The sequence below is a fragment of the Rhipicephalus sanguineus genome, chromosome 5 (genome assembly GCF_013339695.2).
Source record: "Rhipicephalus sanguineus isolate Rsan-2018 chromosome 5, BIME_Rsan_1.4, whole genome shotgun sequence".
NCBI classification, from domain to species: Eukaryota; Metazoa; Arthropoda; class Arachnida; order Ixodida; family Ixodidae; genus Rhipicephalus; species Rhipicephalus sanguineus.
Genome location: NC_051180.1, coordinates 95,792,646 through 95,814,009, shown reverse-complemented (window position 1 = coordinate 95,814,009; position 21,364 = coordinate 95,792,646). Strand labels below are relative to the sequence as shown.

At 50.0% G+C, this 21,364-nt stretch overlaps 1 protein-coding gene and 1 long non-coding RNA gene across 7 annotated transcripts in view; one reads left to right on the top strand and one right to left on the bottom strand.

The window, feature by feature from the left end:
• LOC119394019 (uncharacterized) overlaps positions 1 to 21,364 on the top strand; it is a 218,210-nt gene that overhangs the window by 40,845 nt on the left and 156,001 nt on the right. For all 5 annotated transcript variants that reach the window (XR_007416064.1, XR_007416063.1, XR_005184040.2 and 2 more), the window contains exon 2: positions 18,303 to 18,422. This is a non-coding gene — a long non-coding RNA (uncharacterized LOC119394019). The remainder of the gene's footprint in view (positions 1 to 18,302; positions 18,423 to 21,364) is intronic.
• The window catches only part of LOC119394018 (sodium/potassium-transporting ATPase subunit alpha), a 139,034-nt gene that overhangs the window by 102,459 nt on the left and 15,211 nt on the right, over positions 1 to 21,364 (bottom strand). The gene's annotated exons all lie outside the window — the stretch shown is intronic.

The window sequence follows — 21,364 nt, the reverse complement described above, 5'->3', positions numbered from 1 at the left end:
AAACGAGGAGCAACACCAGTGTGGAAGAGATGAACCTTCTGGAACCGAGACGGCCGCGACGGAGAAGAGGGAAAGAAGGAAATGGCAGAGAGAGAGAAAGCGATGCAGTAGCCAGAGGGTAGCGGCAGCCTTGACCCAGAGACGCAAGGATTAGCTGGGTTGCCAGGCCGGCCGGTTGTGTCGTCGGTCTTCGCGGCGCTACGAAAACTGCACGACTCAGCAGCAGCCGCCGGCCCTGCTGCTGCGGAGGATCCCTGCGTTGGTGCTGCTCCATTTTTTTCTGCGCCGTCTGGGCCGCCCGAAGGGTGCCCGGGAACAACGCTTAATCTCATCAGGGGAAGCAGTCTCGATGAGGAAGGAAGCCACATGTCCACACATACCGCTTCGTTTCTATATTGGTTAACGCGAAACGCAGACGGCGAACGTGCTAGTCAGAAAGAAAATATCCACGTGCCGAATGCGACGGCAAAACGATTTCTCTTTATCCATATCTGATATATCGACGACCGGAGAGCCTAAAGGGGCGCTTTATTCCGCGTTTTACATTTTCCTGTGCTGCGCTCCTGCCGTTCTTGTAGAGGCCGGGACAACCTGTATGGCCAGAACAGAAGCCTCAGAGATCAAGAGGCGTTTCAGCGACGTCAACGCAAGCCATCTATTTATCAGCAGGTGGAGCAATTCAAGAGCGCTTGAGCCCGGGAAGTGTAAACCGGAGTGAATTCCAACAGCCCGGTATTAGTTCTGTTCCGAGGTACAATCCGCCGCCTTGCGACGTGCATCTTGTAGCAAAAAACAGCACTGAGAGTTAAATTGTAACCAGAGCTTCAACAAGCGCGAGGCTTGGCAGGGTGACAGGCGGCGTTCGTGTCGTCGCACACAATCGAGTGGGCGGAGACACTTTTGGACCAAGGCTCAGGCGAGGCAGCGCGCGTGCCTAACAGGTCGCCACGGCGCGCTAGCCACGGTGTCAGCGTCCCTAGCCAAGGACGGCAACACAATGAGTGCGCCACGCGCGAGCTGACGGTGAGACAGCGCCCGGCAACGTGCCGAAGCGACCGCTGCATCTACTTAACCGCAGCCATTGTCGCAGTGACAGATTGGATGTGAATTGCAATAATAATATTTGGTGTTTTACGACCCAAAAACCACGAAATGATTATGTGAGACACCGTAGTGGAGGGCTCCGGAAGTTTCTACCAGGGATCATTAACGTGAATCTATAAATCTAAGTACGCCGGCCTCAGGCATTTTCGCATTCGTCGAAATGCGGCCGCTACGGCCGGGATTCGATCCCGCGACCTTTGGGTAGATTGGGTGTGAACGCCTGGTAGTCTTCGTTTCTATATTTCGCGTCCATGAGTACATTTATGTAATAGTGCACAATGCCACGATATGATTATGAGGCACGCCGTAATGGGTGACTGACTCAGAGTTAACTCCGACCACCTACGATTATTTCACATGCGCCAAGCATCAAGACTACACCAAGGCTTCCACAAACGCAGCAACCGAGAACGTCGACAGTGGTTTCTGCATGTTGTCTAAAGAAAAAAGCAGCAAGGAGTGAACGACGTTGTGGGCTCCGTATGGTTCCCGAACTTCGGTAAAACTCGCACGATTCATGGACTATTCTGGAACAAGAGGAAGGCGTCTACCATTAACTACCACAACTTAGTGCGAATTCTTCTTTAGGGCAAACTTTTAAGACAGGGGAGCAAAAAATTTCGACACACCTTTTCCTCCCCTATCTCAGAAGTTGGCGCCAAAGAAGAATTGATGGATTACCAACTAGCCCGAACATGCCCATCGAGTGGAACGTCCTATGTATAGGTAAGGGCAGTGTATATTTTGCGAAATCTATTACGCCGGCGAAGTCAGCCAATCGCGACGCCACATGCAAGGATGCGAAGCGAGTAGTAGAAAATGTATCGAGAAAAACAACCGAAGAAAAAAAAAAACAAGCCTCCAGACTTTCCTGAACCCTTTTTCTCTGCTCTAGGCAGGCAGCGCGAACAAATTGGACGGTCGGGCGCACCTAAGCTCGTTTCCGTCGAAGCGCTGAAAACTCGATTTCTGAAGGCTCGTCGCACCCTGAGACCCCGCCTTGATGACTTTCCCAAGGGGCTGTCGAACACATGTACAGGGAGGCTACGAGTTTCTCACAGGGCGAACCTAAAGCGATAAGACCACGAGCGCCAAAGAAAGCAGGGGAGGCGCGCGCGGGCGTGCAGAGATCGCGGCGGTGGTACACGCTGCTCGCACTGCCTGCTTTCGAGTGGTGCGCGAACGAATACTCTCAAAACTGTGTACAGGATTTTCGAGAGGCCGGAAAGACCGAATGCAAATGCGGTGTGACGCAAGCACAGTGTAATCAATCTATATCTATCTATCTGTATCTATCTATATCTATCTATCTGTATCTATCTATCTGTATCTATCTATCTATCTGTATCTATCTATCTATCTATATCTATCTATCTATATCTATCTATATCTATATCTATATCTATATCTATATCTATATCTATCTATCTATCTATCTATCTATCTATCTATCTATCTATCTATCTATCTATCTATCTATCTATCTATCTATCTATCTATCTATCTATCTATCTATCTATCTATCTATTTCGGTATCTACGATCTACTTACTAAACCAGTGGCAATGCGCCGTGCTCATCCAACACACAACGACGACAAATTCCGCAGTTCGTGTCATAGCATATAACAAATATGGGCATCCCGGGTGCAAGGTACTGAAATGAGCTGTGCACGCAAAAGAAAATCAAGTCTACATTACAGTTCCATATCTGCTCTGCCCCGACATGTATATCAATAGTGAAAGAGTTGCTTTCATAGTATCTTATAGCGCATAAAAAAAAAAGGAAACCACAACTATGCAAAGTTATTTCAGGTAAAAGAAACGGGACGCTGTAACTGCTAAACACCTGCCGCGGGACACGAGCTGCCGTTTCGGGCAACGCTCCGATCGAGTGAACGAACGAGCTCGAACCTTTCACGCAGGTCAATAACGTCCGCACAAATTGACAGGGCCCGTCGGTTAGAACGAGTCTAAGTGATTTGAATGCGACTACGGGGACAGATTCGGGTGACAGGGCATTCATATAACCTAGCCACGCTGGGCGCGAATTCAGCGTCACGCAAAGCCCCGAGACATGTGGCAACCTATACAGCACTCAATCGAGACTTCATCGGCACGTCCCATATGTCGAGCTAAAGGGCCACGTATCGACACAATCACGACGTCTTCGCGAGTCTTCATTCGGGTCGATACGATTTAACGAGCTTCGGGACGTAGGCCAACAGACACACGAAGCAGGGATACGGAAGGTTAAGAACACAGGCTGAACAAACATGATAACGAATGAGCGGTGCGCTTTTAGATATACATTCGTTCCTTAAACGGAGACGGCAGCAAATCGAAGTAGAAGTTGGCACGATGGATGGACGCGCGAAGAGCTTCGTCGATCGTGTATATACGTCTCCCTCGGAGTCAGAAGAAGAAAGTAAATAAATACCAGCTGACGAGTGTGCGCGGACACAGCAGGCGTGAACCTTTAAGCTCTCAAAGGTCGCGCGCGTCGTCACCGCTCGAAGCGTTGCGAGGAAGCCGTCATTCAGCCGAGCCAAGCCTAGTTTCGAGAAGAATACGAACAGAAAGCGACAAGAACAAACACAGTAGCAGACAGAGATGCTTGTAGGGACGCAGTTGCGGCGCTGAAGAAACAAAGTGGGCGGCACCAACGCGCCAGCTTGCTCACACGCCTAATTTAAGCGGACCGCCGCGGGGAGTTGGGGGGGAAGCGCCCCCTCAAATAGAAACTTCCGGAGGTTACAACGCCGTGGCTAAGGGTGGGGGGTGCGAAGACGGCAGGGTGGGGATAGCAAATCCCAGCAAGCCCGCATACGCGCGAAGGTGAGCTGTAAAAAGAGGCGTTGCAGCTGCATGTAATGCCAGCAAACATATCTGTGCCCTCCATATTCAGGGTAGTGGGGCAAACTGGGAGCGCTCGAGGCTCATGTATAAAAACATGCTGGATTTGAAAAAGTTCACTGCTGGGATACAGTTCAGTTCAAATCATAGACCGCAATCAGGGAGGCTGACAATAGGATACAATTTCACGGACCTCACATCACGGTCATCCTGAAGTGCTCGTTCGTGCACTGTCGTCTACGTGTCACGTGGGTAGTGTACGTGTAGTATATATATATATATATATATATATATATATATATATATATATATATATATATATATATATATATATATATATATATATATATATATGACACCGCTCGCAAGTGATGACCGCGCTGTGCCGTTCCCGTCACCATTACGATAACACACTGCAGTCTCGAAAAATATCACCTACAGTTCAGGTACCTACAGTAATCTGCGCACTGTTCCACTTCGTTGTTCTGAGAATACAAGATAGAACTACGTCGAGGACCGGTATTTCAACTCGTGATGACCAGAATCAAGTTCCCTCAGGATAGTCAGAATTCGCGAGAGTTACATGACAATTACAGAGTGAACTATGCAGAACCCTCATACGCAGGTTAGGAACTCAGAGGAAAAGCAAAAGGCGACGAGTTCTGTTGTGCTCATAACTGAACAACGTAGAGCGAATATTCGACGAGCAGGAGGACCTTCAAGAGGGAGGGGGGGGGGGGGGCTGCGCGCGCACACAAGTGTCTACAAGCTTCCGGTCAACAGGGCAGGCCACGGCGATAAAGAGATGCTTACTGGTCTCGCGAGAACAGAATGAACGGGCCAGTGGACACTCGAACGCGCGATACTCGTAGTGCACGCAAACACACACACAAACAAGCGAGGCCGGAAGCAGTGCTTCTCGTGTTTTCTTACAAGTTTGCAAGCGAGGAAGATGTCGAGACACGCGCATCGTTACACACGCGTCGCAATCTCGGGGACGCCCAGCAGACAAATAAGAGACGCGCCACGGCGACACGCGCGCATGCGCAAACACACACGGAGACTGGGCCCAGGAAGCGATTAGATATACGCGTCTTGCTGGGAAAAACACAATGCAGGAGCGAGAGGTAAGCGAAATCTTTGCATCGACGAGGCATTTCGCGTCAGATCACGGTTGCAATACTCGGCTATTGGCATAGGAAAAACACCAGACACGCAGGTGCAGATTTACGAAACCACGGGCAAGTAGTGCACCGTAATGTCGAAAAGAAACTTATCCGGACGTCGAGGAAACATGCGAGAACAAGGTTGCACGGGAAAATTCTAGCTCGTGGTAAGTTTGGCAGTCTTGTATACACCTGTGTCAAACGGTCACTTTTGATCGCGATCGAGCATGATCCGGATCGAATTTCTTGATCATGATTGGCTTCTTTACGCTAGATGCAGAAAGGAGCCAATCACTGCTGAGCAATTTGATCCGGATCTGGCTTAATCGCAATAATCAATGCACCGTGTGACACCGGTATCATAAGCTGTTTAGCTAGTCGGTGTATTACGTTAAGGAACGTCTGCCTGTCTTCTTTCTTCTGTACTGTACTGTACGTAAGTTTTCTGTACTCGTAACTTTTTTTTTTTTTGGGGGGGGGGGGGGGGGGGGAGGGCTGGATATATATTTCGTTAAAGCTTGACGTCTCTCCCTCATGATTCAAGGACTGACAGACCCTCGAAGTCCCACTCATCCGAGTACCACTGCACGAAGTAAGATTTCAAGGGACGTAAAGCAGGGTGTTTAAACCGAAGCTATACACCTGACTTAAACGTGCTTTACGGTGGAGATGTCGAATTCAACTTTGAATGCTTCATGCTGGTTAATGTTCACCTGGATCACTGAACGCGGCTGCCTTATAAAACTATCCTTGAGGTCGGTAACAGAGCCCTCGACCTCGCGGTCAGCAGCAGGCACACAACGACCAGACGGGTGTAGTGACGTCCAGCGGCCTGGTCGAACGCCGCAGCAAAGGCGCAAGCACGTCGCCTATGGTGCAGGAACAGGGCGTCATCGCAATAAAACACAACAAATGATACACAAGCCTACACGAAGACACGCTGCCAAGAACAGACAATCGCCGGCAATCCAACACTTCTCCGAATGTGTTGTACGTATACACGGCGCCGACGGGCAAAGGGCTCCGAAAATGGGCGGTTGCCCACGTCGCGGAGAGAAGCCGACTTCCTCATTTATACGGCAGCAGGCCTGTCGACATCGACAAGGCTGCTCCTCTCTCGGCGTGTCGGATACAGTTGAGCGTGGCCGAGCAATCGCCCCTCGCGACGAGGTGTATGCATGCGGCTTGCGCCGCGCGTGAGCAACGCGGAAAAGGATGCGGCCACTTCGCGTACTCAGTTGTGCGTCGCCGGACGCGTGCACCGACACAGGCGAGCGCCTACGCAAGAAGCACCACGCAAGAAGACCGGGTCGCCGCCGGCTGTGCGGTTTTGGCCAGGCTCTACCGTTAAGAGACCGTCAGTCTTGGGAAACAAGTGCCGGGTTTTGGGGCATTTCGTATATCCAGGAAAGTAACTCCGCCATGCTTAACCCTTCTAGCGTTAACTGGGGAGGATGCATGGCCTCCGCATAGAAACGTACAGGAGCATAGGCAAGGTAGAGTAACAAACAGGTGGGCAAGTTGGTTTGGGTCCATATTGATGGAAAGTCAACGCTAAAACAAATACAAAAAAGAACGGGAAGATGACGCGTGTCCGGTCTTCTCGTTCGTTTTGCATTTGTTCTAGCCCTGCCTTTCCATCGTTATATGGAATGAAGCGGTCGTACAGTGGTTACGGTGCTCGGCTGCTGACCCGAAACTCGCGGGTTCGATCCCGGCCGCGGCGGTCGCATTTCGATGGAGGCGAAATGCTAGCTAGAGGTCCGTGCACTGCGCGATGTCATTACACGTTCAAGAATACCGGATGGTCTAAATTCCCGGAGCCCTCCACTACGGCGTGCCTCATTACCATATTGTGGTTTTGGCACGTAAAACAACAGTGATTATTATGAGTAGGCAAGGTGGTGCAACACGACAGATCGCAGAACGTCCGTGAGAGCGAGAGAGTCAGTCTTGAATTGGAAAGAAGAGAGCTAATGCCAAATGTTCTGGGGCTTAATAGCGTCGAGCGCACCTTTCTTCATGGCTGACGTGGTCAACGAAATATGACCTTTAAAGCTTGATGCAGGTCCAAACGGAACACGTCGTTAAGTCAAAACGCTGGTTATGTTACTCCTAACCACGCTACTGACAAAAAAAAAAAAACAGCTGAACGGTCTGATCGGCCTCCAGATCGAAGCTTTAAATAGAACGTGCTGTAACTGTACATCCGAGAAGCAATTACACGCAGGCGAGAAAAGGAATGGAATATTTCATCGCCGCGAGCACCTTCGGCGAGAAACAGAACCACTTCCAAAATGCGTGACAGCTAGCTGCAGCGGCAACAGCAAGCATCACTGCGAGGTCGCAAACAGTGCAACTGCGACAACAGGAAACATATACACGGGACCCCCTGCAGGGGGCGGCGACGAAGGACGCGGATGCGAGGACAAGTGCGGTAGCCACTGGAGCGTGCAGTCGTGCAAGAAAAACCAGAAGAAATGGGTGGAAACGAAATCGCATTCACCTTGGGCATATTCGGACGCACACCCGGCGGAGCCAAGCGGAAGTGCTCTGGCTCCCGTTCGGACGAAGGACTGGTCCCCGCCGACACCGAGCTTAACGGTATTATAGATACGACGACGCGAGTGTCAAAAAGTCACCGAACCGCGGCCACCGCGTGCTCAGCTGCGGCGGAAGTTTACGCTCTCGATGGCAACAGCGATGGGCTACAGAGTGGGTGGGAACGATACAGGTACAGCGGCACCACGCAGGTAACACATGATGAGCGCTGTACGCAAGGTTTGCGACCAAGAGGGACCGACGCGCTGAGAGCGAGAGAGAGAGAGAGAGAAAGAGCTAACCTCCGACGCAAACAACTGCAGATTCGTCGAGACCACGCGTGACATACCTGAGCGCGGAACAAGAGGCACTCCTGCGACAAAGAGATTACGCTCACCAGTGGTTCCGCTTCTGGCTCCTCTATCGGCGTTCGTCACGGTACAGCGTCGCAGGGATAAGGAGAAAAAAAAAAAAAAACTCGCAGAGAGCACCGAGAGATGCCTTGACTGCGGGTTTTGCCCGACGTCGATCCCTTGCCCGAAATCGGCGCAATCCGCGATTCGTACGTGTCAAGGCCGCAAACTTGTAAGTTCTCGGAAAAACACCGCGCATATTACAACGAGCTGGCTGGAGACGATGCGAGAACGACGATCTGCTAGAACGTACAGTGTCGTGCGAAAGTTTTGCGCCAGACCTCGTACGATTTCCGTGGTCACACTAGCATGCCCAATCAGTATACTGTATCTACCGGTTGTTTATGAAATCAATCAATTGATCGATCGATCCATCCATCCATCCATTCATCCATCCATCCATCCATCCATCCATCCATCCATCCATCCATCCATCCATTGATTGGATTGATTGATTGATTGATTGATTGATTGATTGATTGATTGATTGATTGATTGATTCTCAGTTACTTCAAATGCAGACGAAGCACGACTATTCAAGGGACACATTTCCACGCAAGTTACAAGGCGCTATCACTAACCAATGATATTTCAAGCGTGACGCTGACAAATACTGACGCATGCAGCTCATTCGGGAATATCCATCCATCCATTCTGCAAGAGCAACAGCATTAGGTACTTCGACTAATGATAACTTGTATTTACAGTTCCACAGAAACGGGGAGTAGGGGGGGTGCGGTGCGTCAAATGGTCACATATAGTCTGCTCGAGCTAACAAGGCTCTAACTATGCATATCTATCGCAATTTTAGCTTTATGTCCATCTTTACAGTCTGCCTACCCTAACACCTACCCTAACACTAGTCTTAACGTACACCCACGTCAACGATTCCTGTCCCATCGATTTGTTCCTTTTTTGCCCCATGCTGCGCATGCGGCTCCACAGTGCACTGCATCCTCGGGGAGAAAGGAAGAGCTCGCACACATACACACGCGCTTTCAAAACACACGCACTGCCGCACGTGGGCCCCTCACCGTGCTGTGGTGCTTGCTTATCCTGCTCGCGAACGAGCCAACCGGATCAAACCGGCTGGAGCCAGGCCTCGGCGACTGCAGACGCGCCGGCAAACAGTGCGCCCTATACTGCACACTCTCCGGCGCGCTACATCACACACACACACACACACACACACACACACACACACACACACGCACACACACACGCACCCTTACGTGTACTGTCGCCGGAGGCGGACCCGGCGTTGGTCGATCGAGGCTCGATCAGCATTATGGATTTGTGCGATGACCGCGGGGCGTCGATGAGCGTCCGATCAGGTTGCGCAGCTTTTCGTTTGAGTGACAGCGGTAAGCCACTCGTTACCAGCGTCCGCACGCGGTTTTCACGCGAATGGTGTATCGTACATAGTACAGTGTCGTGTCGTGCATAGAAACGCGAACCACAACAGCGCCGAGATCGCGAGCCCAGCGCGGACCATGGATCCCAATGGACGTCGGGAAGACACAGGGCGCTCTGGTCCGTACCGATGGCATACGTAATAGCGAAGTCGTAATGTGGATGGAATTCGCTATGGAAGGGTAACATAACGCGAACGAACAGGGACGAAAGCTATCTTAGTAAGCCCTAAACGACAAATGCGTCCTAACGAAATCTCTTACCCATGTCATTTTAAGCTTGCCTTCAGTACGCAAGGCATCGTTAGCGCCGTGCCGTACTTTCCCGTGTTTTGTCCCTCTTCCTTCGCGTTAGGCTACGAGTCATAACGTATACAGCGCTGCATGCTCACGTCACCCATTCGTTCTCCAAATGATGAAACCCCACGGGAATGATCGCTCCACTATAAGTGCTGCCTATAGAGTCATGCTCAACTCGAACACATTAAGTACGTCTATAGTTTCTCCTGCAGATTGGCGACTTGTAATAGGCAGGCGTGCCTTAAAGATGCTCGCTTATTGCGTTCTCCTACTACAGACTTTTATGTAAGATCCTTCCGTGCAGCCGGTGTCTAAGCAATCAAATCGCTGGATGTTTTCATTGTTCACGTTAAGTATGACGGCAGCTGTACCTTCCATTTCCAAGTGTACAGTGGTAGACGATACAGTTCATCCCTGGAACACGTATACACCAAAGTCGAGATGTTGGTCAGGATGTAACAGCCCCATCCAAACGTGACCAGTCGGAAGGAAATTACGAGAGCAACAAGTCCGACTGCTGCTCTTGTACGTGTGATAGTATATCTCGTCGATGAGATTCGTAGATAAACCTATCTATACGGGCGCGAGAGATAAGCTGGCGGTCATTTTTTTAAACACGTAATTGCAGGTTTCACAGCAGGACTGGGACGCAGTGTCACGCCCTGTAGCTCGTTAATAATGTTCGATCCCGGCATGCTTATCGATGTACAAACCTACCACCAAAGGAAAAAAGAAAAGAAACAGGACACATCTGCATGACCTGCATAATTGCTGCATGTCAGGGGGTCTTCGCGTTTGTACGAAAGCTGAGGAGAAAATTTTCTGCAATGTAGCAGGGAGCATGCAGGGATTTCTGCGAAACCATTTACCTGTAACAAACGCTCGTGGGTTTTGCCTAGGTCGATCTCTACACACGCGTACTGGGAGAAAACGGGAGGAGGAAAATTAATGATAAAACCTACCCCGTTCCCGTCACCGGAAAGGTAGTCCTCCGCACGCGCTATGCACTATGCATGCCTCGCACAGGCGCCAGAGCATATAAGGGGGGACGGAAGGAGAGGTCTGCGGAAGATGCGCGGTCGTCCGACAGGCGTTACCGATGCACTCGCTCAACCTAACATTACCTACTATAAATTCCGACCCGGAGGGGGCTGAACGAAGTCAAGCCAAGCCAAGCGATAAATAAGCCACGCCCGGCCTCAACCACCTCAACTCGACCCGCTGGGTAAGCAAGGCTGCGGCGGTAAACAAGAAATAAAAGAATACGCTCGTCGACTTCGTTATGTTCTCGGAAGAAGAAAAGTGTTGCGGAGAAAGATATCAGCTTGCGCCGCTCTGACACCCAACACCATTTTACGTAAAGCGACAAACGGGCTCTAGCCTTTCACAAGAGACGCGAGAAATTTGTGAGCATGTGACCAACGTCTCCTCTAAAAAATGGAGGAGGCGATGATGTGACGAAGTCCTCTCGTCGAAACGTCGGCTCCAGAGGTGTGTTCCTCGTTCGTCCAATAGTACGATCGCCTAACCAAAGTGAAATTTTCCTGGCAACTTCAGTCTTTATTGGGCGTTTAAGAACATTGCGGCACCACCGTGAAGCGTGCGTTGTGCGCGTTCTAACGAGCTAAGGAACAAGGCTGGCGATGCTGCCATTGGCGTGTTTAATTATTTACTCATAATACGTTGAGCCCGTTTTCTTTCAATAGCCAAGTTCAAAAAAAAAAACGAAGAAAAAAGTCTACCGCGAGAGGTACAGACTACCGAGCCTTTCGCTATAAAAGTTACATCATTACAGAAGTCGCGTCCGTCACCAGCCAGGAGGAAAAAAAAAAAAAAAAAGATGCGGTAAGCTAAGTTCTACAAAAGGACATTGCGTAACAAATATGTTCTCTGCGACGGCTTCCTTGCTGTGGCGTTTATACTACGAGTCGATGCGAGAGCCTCAGAACGGTGATGGCTGAAGGAAACCTCCGGCGACTTGCTTGCGCCGGCATAAGGAGGCGCGAACGTGTTTCACAAAATTATGGATTATTAATCAGCTGCTCGAGGTCATTCCATAGGACGAGCTCAGCGTCATCCTGCTTCGCTATTGTACACGCCGAAAGTGAGAAGAGCATTTTTTTTTTTTGGACTTACCCTTTCCGACTACAGCAATTACGTGCCTCCTTTGTAGCAGCAATGAAGATTGATTCTGAGAAAACGGGGTCGGCTAACGAAGTGAATACATTATACTATAGGAAAAATTTCTATACCATGAAGCTGAGATGGAGTGTGTAAATTGGGAGGAGGGGGAAGGGCCAAGTGTCGAAAACTCAAGATATCAAATGACTGCCCATTAATTTATCAAGCTACCCATCCTAAACTGCGAAAGAAAAAAAAAAGTGGCGAAACGATCTCAAAGAGCTTGCGTGTCTCTATGGCGAGTGTTCATGAACACAAAGTGCGTGACAAGAACCTCCGAGATCTCCGGTGTGGAGCAACGCGTCGCGCTGGTGATCTTGAAGGGCAATGGCAGAGCGTTAGTGCATGCGGCTGTTCTTGAGCTGGGAGATTGTACAGCTTCATGGTAAAATTCCCTTCTATGAGCAGGAATCAGAAAGCCGGCTCGCTTTTCCCCACTGTAGGGTAGCATACCGGTTCTTCAAGACTAGTTAACGTCCCTGCCTTTCCTTTCTCTCATGTTCCTTCCTTCCTTCTTTCAAGAATTAAAAGGAACGTCGGTACAAGCGAATACATCGAAGCAATCCGCCTTTTACATTTCCCTCTGCCGCTTTGGTGGGGTTTTGGTAGGGGTCGGGCATGGCCTCCGTGATTAGCTCCGGCAACGCGCCGGGACAACCGGCATGGCCAGAACAAAAGCCTCCGAGATCGTCAGGCGCCTCGCGCCCTTTCCGCAAGGGGAAGGGCGCATGCGTCGTAGCATTGTGAAAAATGCGGATTGACTAAAATTTAACATTGAAAGCGTTGTGTGTTAGACAAGCACCATATAATAAAAGTGCGAAAGCACTGAACGAAACGTGGACGCCATGAAAAGCGAAGCTGGTCTGGTTGTTTATCTTCGATAAGAGACACTGCCCGCGATGAGCAAGGGCACCCAGACATTGCGCACAGTGCTGTTAACGACAGCGTCAACGGCCCCGTCATTCAGGGTGAGGGGGCGGGGAGTGAAAAAGAAACCTTGCGCGGTAAAACCACCGACCCTGCAGTGCTAGAGCGTTAGCCCGAGAAGCAAGGTTATGCAGTACAGCTGATAAGTGTGTTTGCACTCGGACATAAACAAGGAAACTGTCGCGACTGGTGGGGTTTTACATGCCGAAGCTGCAACCGACCTGCTGCAGAGGGTCACCGTTATTGATTGTACCGACTAAGGGTTCTTTAAAACCCGCTGAAACATCGATAACGCTGGACGTTGTCGGAAATAGGCACCCAAATGGTATGTGGACACCAGTAGAAAACGCGACTACTTGCTTACTGGCCGAACGAGTGGACGCGAACGCCAAATCCAATAAACCAAAAAGCAGGTATAAACTATGTCGATAAATCAGTCCTACAAAATAGTAAAAGCCATTCTTCATCAAGCGTTGTGAAGGTCCTGCCATCCAGTGCTGTGGCCCGCGTCTGTTCGTCGCATTTGTCGTTATTCGCAAGAACCATGGCAACGTAAGATAACCTCGAGCGCATTCCGACGTCTTGCTATACTGCAGAGCTCACTGGTTCAGCAGCAGCTTTGAGACTTCAGTCACGAAGCTGAGGAATCGGCCAGTGCGCGACTTCACCGAATCGGTCGCTTTTCGACCAGCACAAACATCCGTGCAACTTCGTCGCGCGATCTCTGTCAGTCACCGTTTCGAAAGTATAGGCGGCTCTCTACGAAACAGGAGATGTGATGTCGATGACGAGTCAAGTTCCACAGATTGGCTTTCTGGGCTTGTTGGTTAAATGCATCAAAATGCATCACAGCGCTAGCAGACACGGACGAGAAAGGCCAGACGAGCGACCGTCTTTCTCGTCCGTGTAGCGCAATGATATCTTTGATGCAAATTCCACAATCTAAGTCACATGAAAACTCGTACCGAACACCGTGCGCAATGACACTTTGTACGAGGACGTCAGGGGGGGGGGGGGCACAAAGTGCGAGGCGCTGTCGCTAGTTAACACCGCGCGCGGTTCGTTCACCGGCACGGACGTCAGTCGGAGAGCGAGAGCGCGGCAGAGCGTACGTCGCACCCGAGCGCACGAGGCGCGCAATGCGCAAAAGAACAAAAGCGAACCAGAGAGCATAAAACCGGTCCAGGGGCCGACGCGAGCGAGAGAATCTGCATAACGGCTGGCTACGCGTCGTTGAGGACGGGAGTCTCCGACCCGGCTCGCTTCGGCTCGCACTCGCACGCGAAACCAACGCGCGAGGGAAGTCGCAAGCCGGTGGAGGCTTATACGTCGCATAGAGAGCTTCACATAAAAATCACCAGGGGGAAACTATGGCGCTGCGGTCGCTTCCAGAACTATGGGAGCGACGGTTATCGCATAGATTCGCCCCTGCATGTGCTTAGCAGAGATGATATCTAGAAGACCAACTAAACAGCTGATATTGCTCGTTCAGGCAGGTCATTTGTGCCGGCCGGAACGCACTGTAGGAATGTCAAAGTGCGCAAATAAACAGATACGGCGTTAACTTGAACATGTGGTGACCTTCTGTACTGGAAGGGGTGTGTCAACAAACGACTGCAAGCCCCGTTAAATACACAGAACGTGTTCCTCAGAAACTCCTCACCAGCGCGACCTTATCTATAATTTAACATCTGCACAATGTGTCCGAAGTCTGGTTAGACATTCGGTGGATATCACTCGCGAAAGATATGCGCGCTTTCGGCCGGGATGGAGACCGGGACCGAGCGCATATTACCGCGAAAAGGATAAAGCGGATTGCCCTCAGCCCTAAGCAGTTTTGAATGGGGGGCGTCGGCCACCCAGACGTCTGGGAGAAACGCAAGCCTTTTTGTTATCTATAAGCTCTCCTTATCGTCACGCACGTGCTGCCGAAGTGACGAGCGAACGTTGTGCGCGTTCACGAGTCTACAGACTTGGAATTCGGAGATAAGGCGGTAAATAAAAACGTCAGGTACGCGAGGTAACAAGTTCCGCACAATCACGTTCGCGGAACGTGCAAACGCATGCGCTATACATTGACCGGCTGCTTGATAATGCGGCAGGAAGGTTGTAAAGGATATATAGCGTCTCAGTTGATCTATCCATGTATCCAGATCCATCTATGTAAATATGTTTACTGCTTGCGTGCGCGTGTGTGTGCGCATACTTCATTTGCCCAGTGTATGTGCGACTTGGAAATAAGTGTGAAGGAAGCAACGGTGGTAGAAATATCCAAACAGGATCTTTGTAATACTTATACAACGAAACTCTGCGTGCATTTAATTCCAGCTAGGCACGCTCCCCTGCCCGAAGATTAGCAATAAGTTATGTGGAAGGAGTTCGCTTCATTACTGGTAACTAATATTGAAAAATTTCAGCATGCAACACTCGCGACACATACGGCAATACATTAAATTAGAAGCGTAATGCATTAACGGGGTAAAAATTAAAGCACATTTCTTGAGTAACCAGCGCACTGTAAAAGCTGTCGGCTTATCGTATACGCTCTATAATAAGGCTAACCGCAACTTGTGAGTGCACTCGCCCAATAAAATCGCGCATGTCGATGGTTTTCTTTCCAACTGAAACGAAACCACGGCAATATATACATCCCCGGACGAGCAATCCGCCTTTTTTCATTTTTATGTGCTGCCCTCTGCCGCTTTTGGAGGGTTTTGGTAGGGGCCGAGAGAACCGGTATTGTCAAAACGAAAGCCTCCGAGATCAAAGGAGTTTCGCGACTTTCCCGTTAGGGGAAGGGCGCATGCGCCGTGGCTCCGTGAAAAAAAAAGAAAAAAAAAGCGGATTGAGAAGACGTCATTCTCAACTGCAAAACGTGATTTGCGAGCACATTATACGTGCCACTATGTAGTAACTTCGCGGGCAAACGTAAACGTACCTGCTTTTTCTTTCCCTTAACCGCAGAGCTGTCCTTGGCGGGCCCCATCTGACGACTGAGCTTAGGTATTCACTCGATCCATTCACGAGTCAGTCGCCCGCACGCGCCATCGCCATTGAAACCAACGGTGTCCTTCGGGACCTTCTTAAGAAGCAGTACGGCGAACAAAACAAACAAACACAACACAAGCAAGGCTTGCCACCCTTGCAGCCACGACCACGAGTGTTCGAAGTCCCGGAAATGCTCCTTCAGCAGCGACGACCACGACGTGTGAAAGGAACGGACGGCCCGTCGGCGGTGAACGAGCGCGCGGTGACCATACTTCGCGCAGAGCCTACGCTCGGAAACAACACTGTTTACACAAACACAATACCAGACGTCCGTAAGCGTAGCCAGAAACGCTGCACAAGGATAAAATGGCGCGTGGACTTCGTCCTTCACTATACACCATAGGAAAAAAACAGAAGCTTTGGATCCACGATGTCCATGGCAATGCGACGTTTTGAAATAATGTCCATTTTCTGCCTTTTCCTTTTTACATTTAAAAACTAAGATGCAAACCATAGTAATGCGACGAATTTTAGTTTTAATTCGGTCATTAGGCTGGCAGCGCGAACTTGCGAGTTCTAGTGCCACTGTAGGTCAAGATATATACTGTCGTCACCTTTAAGAGGACCACGGTATAGTTCTACTTTAAGTACGGCTCATACCCACTACGAGCGAAATTTCCGGAGCCCTCCGCTGCGGCATGTCTCATTATCAAACCTTTGTTTTGGGACGTAAAACTCGAACAATTACTATTATTACCAACTACGAGGTATCGCTAAGCAACAGCTGGGCTGCATGCTTTTGCTGTGGCAGTTTCGAGCGCGAAACAAAAAATGAGAACAGAAATATTAATTAGGATAACGACGGGAAGGACTGTGATTATATGTTTATGTCAGTAATGACGAAACTGCGCAGAAAATATCCGCGCTTTCGGCACAAGCATTCAGAAATACGTCTACGGTTCTTACGCGTTTCTACACGAACGTATTTTTCTTCTGATGTTCCTTTTTCTCGTATTCCTTTCCTCCCCTTCAACTGTCGTTATTTGAACTTATTCGTATACACAGTAGTTCAAGGCCGATGTCACTTTTTTTATACACGTTTAATTATATGTGGTCCTTTCACTTGTACCTTATCTGAAGCTTATACATAGCGACATTTACCTCCTGCGATTATATATCTATCTCTATCGTCCCCTCTCTCAGTCCTTACTTTCGCAACGCCTCACACGAGTCTTTCAAGGTGAGACAGATACGAAGCCCATTGGCACGATTTTCCTTTCCCACTTCTCCTTACTGTAATACGCCGCAAGCACAACACAATGCTTCAGAAAGGGGGAAAGAAATAAAACCTATCAATTCGCGGCCCGCCAGCTGCACCATCTTCCAAGAAACAACTTTCTCAAGACGAAAGAACGGACGAGGTTCAGTAAAAACGAGCAGTACACGCAGGAAGAGGAAACTGGTTCTGCACTTGGCTCCTCGCTCCGGGATACGTTGAGAAGGTGCGCGGAGACACGTATACAGGCGTATAGATGTGCTACACTCCGCGCATAGATGTGTGCGTGCGTACGCATGCGCAATCCGAAGCTCGCCGCAGCGTAGTCGCTGGCTGCCAGGCAGGCAGGAAACTCTCCCAGCCTCGGGGCACTGAGGACAGTACGCGTCTCTTTCTTGATTATCGCGCAACCCACTCACGCATCGATACGTCTCTCTCTCTCTCTCTCTCTCTCTCTCACTCGCTCGCGCCAGGCTAGTCCGGGACAGAACGGGTACGCGCGATTCATCATCGGCAATTTATAACGAAACTGTTAATGCACTGTGAGGAGGAGGAGAAGGAGAAGTAGGAGGAGGAGGAGCGAGGACGCGCACAAGTTGCACAAAAGGAGGTGCAGGTCACCTGTAATCGTATCGTCGGAGGCCAGGCAGGCAATGAATGTTTCGTGGAATCGAAAAAGAAGGCCTCCCGCTCTATCGATGTGGTGTACACGCAATTACAGGAAACTTACGAAGGATGCTAAAGCGAGGAATGATGAAGGTTACGCAGGTCTTAGGCGTGCAGTAAATCTTAATCACACACTCACGCAGCACCTCCTAAAATGAGTATTGCGGGAGTTTCACCTGCCCCAGAAACACGATCTGCAGTTACCAGGCCGACATCAGATTAAGCTTGACCGTGTGGGGTTCTTTAACGTGCACCTGAACGTTTAGGTAAATAAGCGTTCTTTTAGTCTGTTTTTTTAAGCTCGTCGAAATGCCCCAGCCACGGCTGGATTCCAAACTCTGACGTAGTGTTCAGCAGCGCAACGCCATATGTAATAAGCTGCCACGGCGGGTTACTTTACTGCACTTACTAAGCAATAGTACGGCAAATTTATACAGGCTTATCCAGAAAGATGTAACCCCTAGCTATTTGCAGGTGCGTCTCGTTCCAAGGTATGACAAACATCGATTCTCGGAGTTCACTTTGAAAGGCGCGACGTACAACTACAGCAGCCACGGAAAGACACCGGAAAAGAACGTCTGTCGTCCTTGTCAGGTATGTCCTTTATGACTTCGTTGATAATTGCGCTCGGCGTATTACGAGACGAAATAAAGAATAACGGCAGACCAATTTCTCGCCAAACGCACGAGGTGTCGAGATAAACGAGATACAGGTGATCGCACACACGTGCGCGTGTTCCTTTTTTTCAAGACAGCGTGCAATTAAAAGTAAAACAATCAACTGTCTCGGACCCATTCGGCAACTTATTGGTGTCACGGACACTCTAGGCCATGCACGTGGCGCGGTGAACAGAAATAAACACGACGCTACGGCCACGGTCACTCCGAGCGTCAAGGCAGCATTCGCTCAGTCGGCAAACAACAAAAGTTTATTTTTGGCCGCGCAGTCGATTTTTCCTAACAGCGGAGCCATTAGGCAAAGGACAGCTGCGAGCAGCGACCAATTGATCATATCATTAAGAGGCGTCGCAAATGAAGGCCACGTGACACGAAATCAAGTGAAAGTTTTCAACAAACTAACTTCAAGGCGTTTCGCAATCGCTAAACTCAATCTGCAATAAACTGTTTTAAAAAGAGAGACTAGTGGAAGCAACCGAAGATGGTCTGTGTAAGTAAAAACAAGTTATACCGGAAAGAGTGTCAACCGCGCGTATCGGCCGATGCGTCCTGTGCCGAGTCGCTCGAGATCTCGCGAAAGTGAACGTTAACCTCGACATCGATCGAACGGGAATACCAGACAGAACGGTCGATTGGGCAAATCGGTGATTCATGATACTTGAAACACGAGCGCGCCTCTACACAGGGACACAAGACAGGGACAAGAGTATGTGCCCCTGCGTATGTTACGCGCTCGTATAGTATAGGCCGAAGGGTCCTAATAACCTAACACAGCTACCAATTGCAATGACTGTTTCGATCGAGCGCCGCCAGACGGCGCCACGAACGCTGGTTCCATCTACGTCACGCAGGCATTCCGGAATCCCTGAAACCGGCGCGAAACACGTGAAGGTCATAATAGACACCATTCGGGGTGTGTTGCAGAGCAGTACGCTTCAGCGCACGAATCTACATTTTACATTTTTCTGTGCTGCACTCTGCGGTTTTGGTAGGGACCAGAACAACAGCCTCCGAGATCGTGAGGCGTTTCGAGACTTCTCCGCTAGGTGAAGGGCGCACGGGCCGTGGCATCGTGAAATTAGGCGGATTGGAAAATCTTTACAAACTCGACCAACCATTTCTCGCTGCGTTAATGAAAGGGGTCACCTTGTGCTAAGAGGAGGTGTCGTGTGCCGTCAAAAAAGATGAAAAAAAAAGGACGTTGCTCTAACCCCAAATTGCAAAAAAAAAAAAAAAAGCGGCACTTTTTTGTTATTTTTTCCCCACTTTCTCCCACTACGTCCTTCAGTCAGCAGCAAGACGAGCGTGGCAGTTTTGTAATTCGACGCGACACTGTGGCTCTGCCATGTCTGCCGCAAGAAAGGGTGTAGTATAATCAGGAGTCAAACCGACAGCGAACGACACGTCGCGTCTCCGTCGTCACCGTTCGCAAATCAACGAACCCTTCCCGGCCAGCTGGCGGCGGTGGCAACGACGACGGCTGGACTTTGCGACGAGACGTTGCAAATGGCTTCCGCAAGAAACCTAAGTGCCTGCCGTGCGCGCGCAACGTCTGCTGCTGCCTGCTCCCCGCGCCACCACCACCACCGGTCGTGCTGAGGTACGACGGAAGGCCTGCCTGCTTGCGCGCTCATTACAGGGCGGGCCGAAAGAAAGGAGGGTCGCAAGGGTGCGTCGGGGGCATGGCAGTCCGGGGCAGGTCTGCGGTCCCTTTCTCGCGCCCTCGCACGCGGAAAAAAACCATTCCGACGGCAGCGGCGTCGACATCTGCAGCCGCGCGGTCGTCAGAACCATTACACAAGTTGCTTGCAGCGAAGCCAAGGCTTACGATGGTCGGCCATCCAGGCACGCACGCGAACGAAGGCCGCGCGTCCGATTGCAGTGTACACCTTCGCACTTCCTGGTCGGGCTCAACATGACGCCCTAATGTCTGCAGCGCAACTTGATGATGTTGGCGTCGATTACTGCCCTTTTTTGACTTGCAGATCAGTACGACCGCTGCTAACCAACACTGACAGCCAGAGCTAAACCGTCTGCAATGAACTAAAGAGAAAACAGAAAGCAAACGTGCATTCGGAAGCAAATGCAAGCACAACGCCCTCATAATGTGAAGTGTTTTTATATATTTGGTAGTATGCATTGTTTGCGAAGCTTGCCCCGATCCCTGAACTACATCAGGGAAAGAGATGGCTATGCGTACTTTTTACCTGACGACCGATGAGGGACGTATCTGGCAGCTAAGTGAGCAACTGAAAGCAAGAATTCCCCTCTGTATCACGTTTAACACGATGTCTGCTCGGAAGCATGCTGGAAGTTCACGGGCAAAAGCTACTAGTGTTCACCGATAGGGTATACTAAACTCGGTTCGTGTAGCCATGAACGCGGTACCCCGAGTGTTGTATGGAGCATAAGAAGTTCGTACCTCAGATAGCCACCCGAACTTTCTCAAGTCGACATGCGAACCACGTTCTGTCAACAGCAACTAACGCAGACCGAAAACCTCAGCAAATTTGCGGACCAAGATACTGCGAGGACCAACTCAAATGGAAGAGTAGTTTTTCACCGACTACCTTAGCGCACTTCCAAAGCACATAGGCAATGCAGCCTGCATAAAAAGGGCTTTAAGTGCAATCTAGATTTTGCTTTTCCAATTGTCCCACCAAAACAGGGCTTACCACTTACAACGGCAACAAAGAACCTTAGAAAACACCGACTGAAAGTTTGCAGACAAGTATAATTTAAAGCACACTGCAATAACAAAACGATCGGTCCGCCTGTCTGAGGTCTAAGTGAACCAATGTCTGCCTAGCTATATTTTACAAGATAACATTCAATTAAAAATACACATATTTCGCTCTT